Source organism: Syngnathus leptorhynchus, unplaced genomic scaffold (genome assembly GCF_054491065.1).
Source record: "Syngnathus leptorhynchus isolate UIUO unplaced genomic scaffold, UIUO_Slep HiC_scaffold_48, whole genome shotgun sequence".
In the NCBI taxonomy this organism is placed as follows: Eukaryota; Metazoa; Chordata; class Actinopteri; order Syngnathiformes; family Syngnathidae; genus Syngnathus; species Syngnathus leptorhynchus.
This window is the reverse complement of record NW_028232015.1, coordinates 162,622-173,359: the sequence shown is the minus strand read 5'-3', so window position 1 is coordinate 173,359 and position 10,738 is coordinate 162,622. Positions and strand designations below refer to the sequence as shown.

General features: G+C 44.2%; 1 long non-coding RNA gene across 1 annotated transcript; it reads left to right on the top strand.

The window, feature by feature from the left end:
• The first annotated feature begins 5,087 nt into the window (after window positions 1-5,087).
• On the top strand, window positions 5,088-8,887 carry LOC147038574 (uncharacterized). Its single transcript, XR_015063813.1, has 4 exons — window positions 5,088-5,590; window positions 6,761-6,852; window positions 7,182-7,582; window positions 7,772-8,887. It is a non-coding gene; the product is annotated as an uncharacterized LOC147038574 (long non-coding RNA).
• Window positions 8,888-10,738: the final 1,851 nt, after the last annotated feature.

The following is a 10,738-nucleotide window of genomic DNA, read 5'->3' as shown; positions in this document are numbered from 1 at the left end:
CTCACTCGCTCGCTTTTCAGGACAAGTACTTCTTTTTAAAAACAATGAGTTGTATTTACCGTGTACGCTCTAGACGGTCCAGTTGCAAGCAGCTCTGGTTTCGTAGATATTAGACATTTATTTATATCGCGATGACGTCACCCAGCCCCCCCCCCCCCTTTTTCTCCAAATGGACCCAAAATGGGATGAACTTCCCAGCAAACTGCCCATTCGATTTGGAGAGGAAGGCGGAAGAGCACTCGCACTGACACGTAATCAAGGAGCGTTTGCTTGGAACTGCACAAAACTTGTATGGAAATTCTTAAAAAAGAACCTAGGCTTTAAATATTTCGAAGGTAGCGAGCCAGTTATGGCGGCGCTGGGCTGAGGGGGTAAAAAAAAAAAAAACATAACACATTACGCCTGCTTTTATTCTCTTCTCTGGCCATGGCTGGGTCACAGGAAGATAGTAGTTGGGGTATGGATGAGGGGGATAAGGAAGAGGAGGGGAGTGGGAGTTGGGAAATGGTGGGGAGTAGGGGAGTGAAGCGTCTCAGGGAAGTTGCAGAAAGGCAGAGGAAAGAGGAGAAATGGAGGGTTGTAGTGAGGTTTGAAGGAGAGGGTGGAGTGAAGGGTATGGATCCAGTTAAATTGACCAAAGTAATTGGAAAACAGGTTGGAGAGGTGGAGTTTGCGAAAGTGTTGAATGACGGCAATCTGTTGCTTGTGTGTACCTCTGAGGAGCAGGTTGCAAAAGCTCAAAGGCTGCAAGTAGTTGGGAAGAGTGTGGTGGAAAAGGTGGCGAGGGTGGGAGGAGAAGGAAGTAAAGGTGTGATATATGGGATTCCAGTGTCTATGGATGTGAAGGAGCTTGTGAGGAGCCTCAAGATGAAGTGTGATGTGGTGCAGGGTGCGCAGCGGTTGACTAGGGGGGTTGAGGAGTGTCGCTGAGTCTGTGCTAGTGCTATTCAGTTCGAAGGAGATACCTGAGGAGGTGTATCTCGGATTCATGAGGTACAGAGTGAGAAAGTATGTGCAGAAGCCAATGAGGTGTTTTAAGTGTCAGAAGTTTGGACATGTGGCAAAGTTCTGTAGAGGGGTCAATAGATGTGCTAAGTGTGGGGGAGACCATGAGTATGGGGAGTGTGGTGAGGGAGTGAGTCCAAAATGCTGCAATTGTGGTGGGAAGCACAGCGCAGCGTACTGGGGATGTGAAGTGATGAGAAGGGAGGCGGAGATTTAGAATGTAAAGGTGAAGGACAAAGGAAGAAGCCTCTATGCTGAGGCAGCCAGACGGGTCGGGGGAACGGAGAGGAATGGTGGAGGGAAGGTCGGTGGAGGTCGGCTCAGGGAATGCTGGGAGCCAGAGGCAGGAAACAAGCAGGGAAAAGGAGTCCAGGGCACAGGGAGAGAAGAAGGAGCTGGTTATATTCATTGCAGGGGTAATTAATGCTACGGCTGAGGTTAAGTCCAAGACTGAGAGGATTCAAATCATCACAAAGGCTGCTATTCAACATCTAGGCTTGGTAGGACTAAAGTGGGAGGAGATAAGGGAGGGGCTGAATGGACAGCCAAACCAGGAAGCAGGTAGTGTAGGATAATCTACTGATTATGTTACTCTTGCAATGGAATGCTAGGAGTTTGGTAGCGAATGGCCAAGATTTTAAGAAATTTATTGACAGCAGGAGTGTTAAGCCTGATATTATATGTGTACAGGAGACATGGTTAAGACCTAACCTGGATTTCGTATTGAGTGACTATGTTGTCTTCAGGAGGGATAGAGACCACGGTAATGGAGGGGGGTGTGCAACATTTGTAAGGAAGGGAGTGCCATATAGGGTAGTGGGTCGAGGGGCAGAGCAGGAGTATGTGGTGGTGGAAGTTTGGGCGGGCAGGAGGAAGGTAGGGATAATAAACTATTATAATCCAAGTAAGCAGCTGAAGTTGAATGAGTTGGAGAAGGTAGAGGGACAGGATGGTGATAGTGTTATATGGTGCGGGGATTTTAACGCTCATAATACATTATGGGGAGGGGAAAAAACAGATAATAATGGGCAGGTAATCGAAGATATGTTGAATGGTAGAAACTTAGTGTGTGTTAACGATGGTAGAAAGACTAGGATAGATGTAAGAACTGGAAAGGAATCCGTATTAGATCTTACTTTAGTGTCTGGTAGACTGGCGCCGAGGTGTGAATGGGAGGTATATGAAAGAGGGACCATAGGGAGTGATCACTATCCAATTCTGTGTAAAATGGACGTTAGTGTGGCGTTGAATGTAGAGGATAGGAGTGGAAGGTGGGTGTACAGTAAGGCCGACTGGGAAACTTTTGGGGTAGTGAGTGATGCATTTCTCAGTGCAGGGCGAGAAACTAGTGATGTGGAGGAATATGAATTAGAGGTGCGGCAGTTTATTCTTCTGGCGGCAGAGACTACAATACCCAAAAGTACAGGCAGGAATAAGAGGAAAGCAGTTCCATGGTGGAATGATAAGTGTGGAGAGGTAGTTAAGAACAGAAATAGATCTTTAAGAGTACTGAAGAGGACTCATAATTGCCAACATCTGATTGAGTATAAGAGGATGCAGGCAGTGGTCAGGAGGACTATCAGAGAAACGAAAAGGGCGTATTGGAGGGGGTACTGTAGTTCTATTGGGAGCACAACCACAATAGGTGAAGTGTGGGGGATGATTAGAAAAATGGGAGGTAATAGGAGGGAGTGGGGTTACCCAATCCTCTTGGATGGGGGCCAGATAGCTATAACAAATGTGGAAAAGGCAGAAATGATGGTGAACACTCTGAGCAAAGTACATAGTCCCAATAACCTGGCAGAGGAAGAGAGTAGGGGCAGAGAGGAAACTAAAGGTGTGTATGCAGGGGCTTTTCACAAGAAAGGTTTATTGGAAGATAAGTATAATGTCCCATTCACTGTAGGGGAATTGAGGAGGGCACTGGCTAAATGTAAGAACTCGGCTCCGGGTAAAGATGGTGTTTGTTATATCATGTTAAGGCATTTAAGGGATGTGGGATTGCGGAAGTTGTTGAACTTGTATAATAAAGTCTGGGAGGAGGGGAAGATCCCATCAGGGTGGAAAGAAGCGGTTATTATACCCATTAGAAAGCCAGGGAAAGATGCAAGCAATCCGGCAAATTATAGGCCTATAGCCTTAACATCGCATATGGGTAAATTAATGGAGAGACTGGTGAATGAGAGACTGATGTATTTTATGGAGGAAAGAGGACTGATGGCCAGCTGTCAGAGTGGATTTAGAAAAGGGAGAAATACTACTGATTCACTGGTATGCTTGGAGCATGAAATCAGGACAGCTCAGGTAAGGAAAGAGACGGTTGCGGCAGTGTTTTTAGATGTAGAGAAAGCGTATGATATGCTGTGGATGGACGGTCTTTTGATAAAGTTGCACTTACTGGGGGTGGGTGGAAGTATGTTTAATTGGGTAATAGAGTTTTTAAGTAACAGAAGTATTCAGGTTAAGATAGGCCTAGAAATCTCCAGGAGGTGCTTTGTTAAAAATGGGATCCCGCAGGGAAGTGTGATAAGCCCATTATTGTTCAATGTAATGATTAATGATGTTTTTACAGACCTGCACCCAGGAGTAGGCAAGTCATTGTTTGCAGACGATGTGGGTTTGTGGAAGAGGGGAAAAAATATTAAACATATTGTGAAGAAAGTGCAGGAAGCTGTAACGCAGGTAGAGAATTGGGGAAGGAAATGGGGTTTTAGATTCTCTGTAGATAAGACTAAATGTATGTTTTTTACTAGAAGGAAGGTTGAGGAGAGTATGCAGGTGCAGCTGTATGGAAAGAGCCTGGAGAAGGTAAAGTGTTTTAAGTTTCTGGGAGTATTTTTTGATGTAAGGATCACGTGGAGGGACCACATTACATACGTGATTGATAAATCTAAGAAAGTTTTAAATGTAATGAGATGTCTGGCTGGAACAGAGTGGGGAGCAAGTAAGTCATCTTTGAGGCAGATATATGTATCCTTGATAAGATCCAGAATAGAGTATGGGAGCGTGGTTTATGGGTCTGCGTCAAAGTCCCAGTTAGCTAGGCTGGATGTAGTTCAAGCGGCAGCATTGAGGGTGTGCACAGGGGCTGTGAGGTCTTCTCCAGTGTGCTCATTGCAAGTGGAGGTAGGAGAAATGCCACTCAGTTTTAGAAGGAAGCAGCTCCAGGCTAATTACTGGGTTAGCCTGAGGTGCCAAGGGGATGACCATCCAGTTAAGTCGGCATTTCAGGCGAGCTGGGAGAGAGGGGCAGGGAGAGGGGAAAGCTTTGGCTGGACTGGGGAGACAGTGGCGCAAGAGGTGGCTGTTTACGGCATGAATTTCTGCCCAGTGGTATTGTGGCCAGTGACTTCTCTGTGGCAGCTGAGGGCCCCAGAGGTTGATCTAAAGCTGCTTGAAGTCAAGTTAAGGGACAAAGAGGCAAATCTGGTGCGTGAGTTTCAATGCCGGGTGGTGGAGAACTACACTGACCATATACTAGCCTTTACGGATGGTTCAAAGGACCAGGAAACTGGGGCTACAGGGGCAGCATTTTACATAAATAAATTAAATGTACAGTCATGTAAGAGAACATCGGACAATCTAAGTGTGTTCACTGTGGAATTGGCTGCTATCCTGATGGCAGTGCAATGGGCGGAGCAACTTGTAAATTGTAATTTCTTGGTGTGTAGTGACTGTGTGTGCAGTTAAAAGTATTGGGAGGGGCAGTTCTCTGAGCCGACAGGACCTTATTCAGGAAATTCTTTTGGCTGTTAGGGATGTCGCAGCGAGGGGGGTTAAGGTAGCACTGATGTGGGTTCCAGCACATGTCGGTATCCTGGCGAATGAGAGGGCTGACAAACTGGCAAAAGAGGCAGTGAAAAAATAGCGTGTGGAGACCAACAGCGCTGTCTAAGTCTGAGGGTAAAAGTATTGTGTGGAGGGAAGTGATGCTGCAGTGGCAACAGCGGTGGGAGCAGGAGAGCAAAGGGAGGCACCTGTTCTCAGTGTCTAGTAGAGTGGCTGAGTCAGTTCATGAGTGTGGGAGAGGAGGGTGGAAAAGGAAGGATGAAGTCATTATTGCCAGACTGAGGATAGGACATACTTTTCTTAACAGCACTCTCTCCACCTTCTGGGGAAACACCGGGATGGGCTGTGCTCTGAGTGTCAGGAGGAGGAGACGGTGCAACATGCGCTGCTTTCCTGTAGGAAATATTATGGGCAAAGGGTTGAGTTGGTGGAGAAGCTGCGGACAGAAGGGCTTGAGGGAATATCGGTGAAAACCATTCTGGAAGTAGGGTCAAGTGGGAGGGGAAAGCGCTGGTTTTTTGAGTTTTTAAAAAGCACTGGTCTGGTGAGGAGAATTTAGTGTTGTGAAAAAAAAAAAAAAAAAAGTAGGGGCGGCAATGCAACTAATAGGATGCAAGCTGCCGTTAAACCCCAACGAAGAAGAAGAAGAAGACCCAAAATGGTATCGTTCGTTTGTGCTTCGTTTGTGCAGCAAAAAATTTCGTTTGTGCTGCTCTGGTTTCGTAGATATTAGACATTTATTTTTATCGCGATGACGTCACCCAGGCCCCCTTTTTCTCCAAATGGACCCAAAAAGGTACCGTTCGTTTGTGCTGGTTTGTGCAGCAAAAAGTTTCGTTTGTGCTGCTCCGGTTTCGTAGATATTAGACATTTATTTTTATCGCGATGACGTCACCCAGCCCCCCCTTTTCCTCCAAATGGACCCAAAATGGTACCGTTCGTTTGTGCTTCGTTTGTGCTGGTTTGTGCAGCAAAATGTTTCGTTTGTGCTGCTCCGGTTTCGTAGATATTAGACATTTATTTTATAGCGATGACGTCACCCAGCCCCCCCCTTTTCCTCCAAACGGACCCAAAATGGTACCGTTCGTTTGTGCTTCGTTTGTGCTGGTTTGTGCAGCAAACATTTTCGTTTGTGCTGCTCTGGTTTCGTAGATATTAGACATTTATTTTTATCGCGATGACGTCACCCAGCCCCCCCCCCCTTTTTCTCCAAATGGACCCAAAATGGTATCGTTCGTTTGTGCTTCGTTTGTGCTGGTTTGTGCAGCAAAAATTTTCGTTTGTGCTGCTCTGGTTTTGTAGATATTAGACATTTATTTTTTTCGCGATGACGTCACCCAGCCCCCCCTTTTTCTCCAAATGGACCCAAAATGGTACCGTTCGTTTGTGCTTTGTTTGTGCTGGTTTGTGCAGCAAAATTTTTTGTTTGTGCTGCTTGTTTTTTTTAGTTATTACACATTTAATTTATAGCGATGACGTCACCGTATGTCGTCGCAAATGTCAATCTCTTTGAATGCTCCCGATGCAAGGTAAACAAGGTAAATATGTTCTTAGCCTTTTTTTTTTTCTTTTAGCTTACAGAAAACTTTCACTGCGGGAAATGGCTTTTAGTGCTTTTAGTGTTATCGTGCTCATTGATTAATTTCCTTGTTATCAATAAGCCTATATGATAATTTATTTCAATTACATCTGACGTGAAAAAGGTTCACCGCAACCTAAATTACCTGGTGAGTCTATGTCTGTTCCAAAACATTAATTAATGCAACAATTAATACATGTATGTGAAGTTGATGACAGCGAGAAAAAGAAACTTGAAAACGTGAAAAAATAACTTTATTTTTCAAAGGGAACCTTATCAACACTTTTTTTTTTCAACAAATCAAACAATGCATCACTGCACTGTGTAGAACACAGCATGTGGGAAGATCTTAGTATTTACTGATGCTGCTTTCACTCCACTTCCCAGGTCATTATAGATCTCCCAGGCAAGTCTTGTTATGTGGGGAATGATCTCAGGGAGGAAGTGGATGTTGTCCCGATCCCCATCAGCCATGGCAAGTGACCTGCTCTCCTCACATATTTCTGTCACCCACTGTCGGACATTAGTCTGGATGTGCTGATTTAATGCATCACCTGGTTCTTGTCCCTCAACGTCCTCATCTGAAATGGGGACAAATTCTTCTGCAATTTGCGCTCTCAAGTATTTCTTGGACTTTTCTGATGAGATAGGGGCTCCAGAATTGTCATTACCGTCTGTCTCACTCAGTGCCACAATGGTGATATCACGAAGAAGTTCTTTTGCATGTTGCAAACATTGTGACTTAAGAAGCTGTGCTATTGACCTGACAAAGAAATCCTTAACACGAGGTATTTTGTTTTTCAGGCAGTCCCATCGGCAGATCATCTTAATACAGTGTGCTACATCTACCCTGACAAAACATGGGGGTATATGTCCAGGTTGATTCCCACGTGAAATGTTAAAGCACTCATTGATGTAGCTCTTCAGGTCAGGATGAGGGGTAAAAGCTTTGACGAGAGCTCCAAGAATTGCCAGAGAAAAGTCACTCACTGCTTCTTTAGGAACAGATGCACCTGCATGGATCCATTCCTTCAGCCACTGTGTGATAGCATTAACATCATGCTTCTCTGACAGCATCTGCACAACTGGGACACTGGAACTGGTATGCCCTGTCATAACACCCTGATACAGGAAGATATGGCCAGACGTGCCATTCGGTCTCATCAGTTTTTTAACTATTGAGCCAGTTGCATCAACACATAATATTGGGTGAGATTTCTTTAAGCTCTTGTACACATGCGTTTGTGTTTGACTCCAATAGTGACAGAAAAACTTGTCAAGTCCAATGTCTTTGATGCTGTCACTGTGAGGTGAACTGTATTTCAACATCTGCAATGAGAAAATTGGATTTTTGTCACCTAATGCCAAATCATTTTTCTCTTGCTTTGCCTTGCGCAGGGTGGCCAAATTTGGCAGGTGGCTTGGCTCAGACTCTCCGAAGTCCATCAGTTTATTTGCCTGTGATGCTCGCCATACATGTGGTTCCATCCTGCCCTCACAAAGTTCCTTGGCTACCTGCTCACGCAACTGTCCAGATAGAAACCGCTTTGAGCTACCAGTGTGAAGGGAGTCATCACGGTTCTTAATGAAACAGTTCAATATTATTGGGCTGTTAATTTCTGGCTCTCCGCCACAATTAATGTTGAGAAGGCCATGACACTCCTTGCAGTATCCTCTGATTTCAATATAATTATTTGAGACCGATGGATAGACCTTGGCTCTTTTAAAAACAAATGTGCAAGGAATTTTGACTGTTTTCCAGATGTGTTCATTTATGAGGTGGGTTCAGGTGCCAGGCTTCAAAATGGTATAGTTTCTTTTTTGGGTTCGACGGTTCTTATCTTTGTATTCAGCCTTTTTCGGAATAAATTCCATCCACTTGTCAAAAGGAATATGAAGCTGAAATGGCAGTTTAGGACCTGATTCCGAGCTTGCTTCACTGCTAATTTCAGGATCAGGTTCATCATGACTGAATCCCAGAGCTGACCAGATATTGTGTCGGTTTGTTTTTACAAAGGTGTACAGAGCCTTTGCAGACATCTTCTTTTCCAACTGGTCACTCAGATCTGTCCACACAGTAGCGCTTGGAGTGGCTATGTTGGCATTTTCAAATATGGCCTCTTTTGATGAGCAGAGAACTGTAACAATTAAATCATTGTCTACTGCTGGTTGTTTTGGCATCTAGTTTAAGGACAAATAAATATAATCAGGATTCATTGCTTGAATAATTAAAATTACACATGCGCGTTAATTATAATTGCTATGCATGGACGGAAAAATGATGCAAAGGGAAATTTATTTTGACATCAAAATGTATCGAGCATGCTTTCTTTAGAAATTTAGTTTTCTTGGTCTGTGCAAATTACACGCGTCTAATAAGACAATGTTAGCTAATTAGCTATTCAGACTACCTGTGGTGTTTTTAATTCTATATTGTATGAACTCGGTTTTTCTTTACACATTTTACTTACATTGGTTGATGGTCGATCGTCACTTCCCAGAAAAAAAACACTTTGTCACTCACTGTTATTAAATCTTCGCTTGAAAAAGTTGTACGTCTTTGTTTTTCGCCACCCTGTTGCGATATGTCTTACCGGCCTGCAGAGGTCACTTTGCATGGTAATTAGTTGGATAATACATGTGTAAGAATTGAGGAGTTATCAGGATGTCAAGTGAAAAATTGTTAGAATAAAATACATGACAGGGGGTTAACGAAGATGCATGATTTTAATAATGAAAAATTGCAATGGCACAAACAAATGGTTAATCAACGATCTATGGAGCAAGGATTTGACATCTCTCGAAAATAAATTAATATTAAATAAATGGCAAATTGAATTATTCACTGAGCGCAAACAAACATTTTTGCGGCACTAACAATCTGTAACAATCTGGGTCCAATCGTCTTGCATCAGGAGCAGTCCAGGAGATTGACATTGTTGACATTCCCGACAAAATACGGTGACGTCATCGCTATAAATTAAATGTGTAATAACAGAAAAAAACAAGCAGCACAAGCGAAAATGTTTGCTGCACAAACCAGGGTCCATTTGGAGGAAAAGGGGGGGCTGGGTGACGTCATCGCTATAAAATAAATGTCTAATATCTACGAAACCGGAGCAGCACAAACCAAACTTTTTGCTGCACAAACCAGCACAAACAAAGCACAAACGAACGGTACCATTTTGGGTCCATTTGGAGAAAAAGGGGGGGGGGGGGGGGGGGGCGATAAAAATAAATGTCTAATATCTACGAAACCAGAGCAGCACAAACGAAAATTTTTGCTGCACAAACCAGCACAAACGAAGCACAAACGAACGATACCAATTTGGGTCCATTTGGAGAAAAAGGGGTGGCTGGGTGACGTCATCGCGATATAAATAAATGTCTAATATCTACGAAACCAGAGCTGCTTGCAACTGGACCGTCTAGAGCGTACACGGTAAATACAACTCATTGTTTTTAAAAAGAAGTACTTTTGTAGCCCTGAAAAGCGAGCGAGTGAGTGCGCCAGTGTGTGTGTGTGTGTGTGTGGGGGGGGGAGACGACGACGTCGAATTTGGGGTGGTGGGGGGCGGACGACGTCGAATTCGGCGTCTGCTGCCAGCCACAAATGCCCGAATTTTGACAATTTTTCCTGGTCAACGGCTGTAAATGATTGCGTTGTTTAAAAAAGAACTTTATTTAACTCTAATTTACCCTTTTAGAAAATATTACGTCGCAGTCACGTGCTGCGGAAATGACGTCACTAGGCGGAACTTCCGCCAAGATTCAAATCCGTGGGCGCGGCTTTCAACAGGGAGTAGGAAAGAGCGAGACTGCAATGGGCAAGCGACAGAGCGGTTATTGACACGACGATTAATGAGAAAAATGTTTCTATTTTCTGCTCGCAACTGGACCGTCTAGAGCGTACACGGTAAATACAACTCATTGTTTTTAAAAATAAGTACTTTTGTAGCCCTGAAAAGCGAGCGAGTGAGTGCGCCAGTGTGTGTGTGTGTGTGTGTGTGTGTGTGTGTGTGTGTGTGTGTGTGTGTGTGTGTGTGTGTGTGTGTGTGTGTGTGTGTGTGTGTGTGTGTGTGTGTGTGTGTGTGTGTGTGTGTGTGTGTGTGTGTGTGTGTGTGTGTGTGTGTGTGTGTGTGTGTGGAGGGGGGGGGTATACGTCGAATTCGGCGTCTGCTGCCTGCCACTAATGCCCAAAATATCTTTATTTTCTGCTTATAACTGGAACGTCTAGAGCGTACACGGTAAATACGACTCATTGTGTTTAAAGAGATTTACTTTTGTGTAGTTTTTGTTAAGGGTTGGAATTGGGGGGTTAGATCACCAAAAAAATGATTCCCGAGCGCGGCGCTGCTGCTGCTC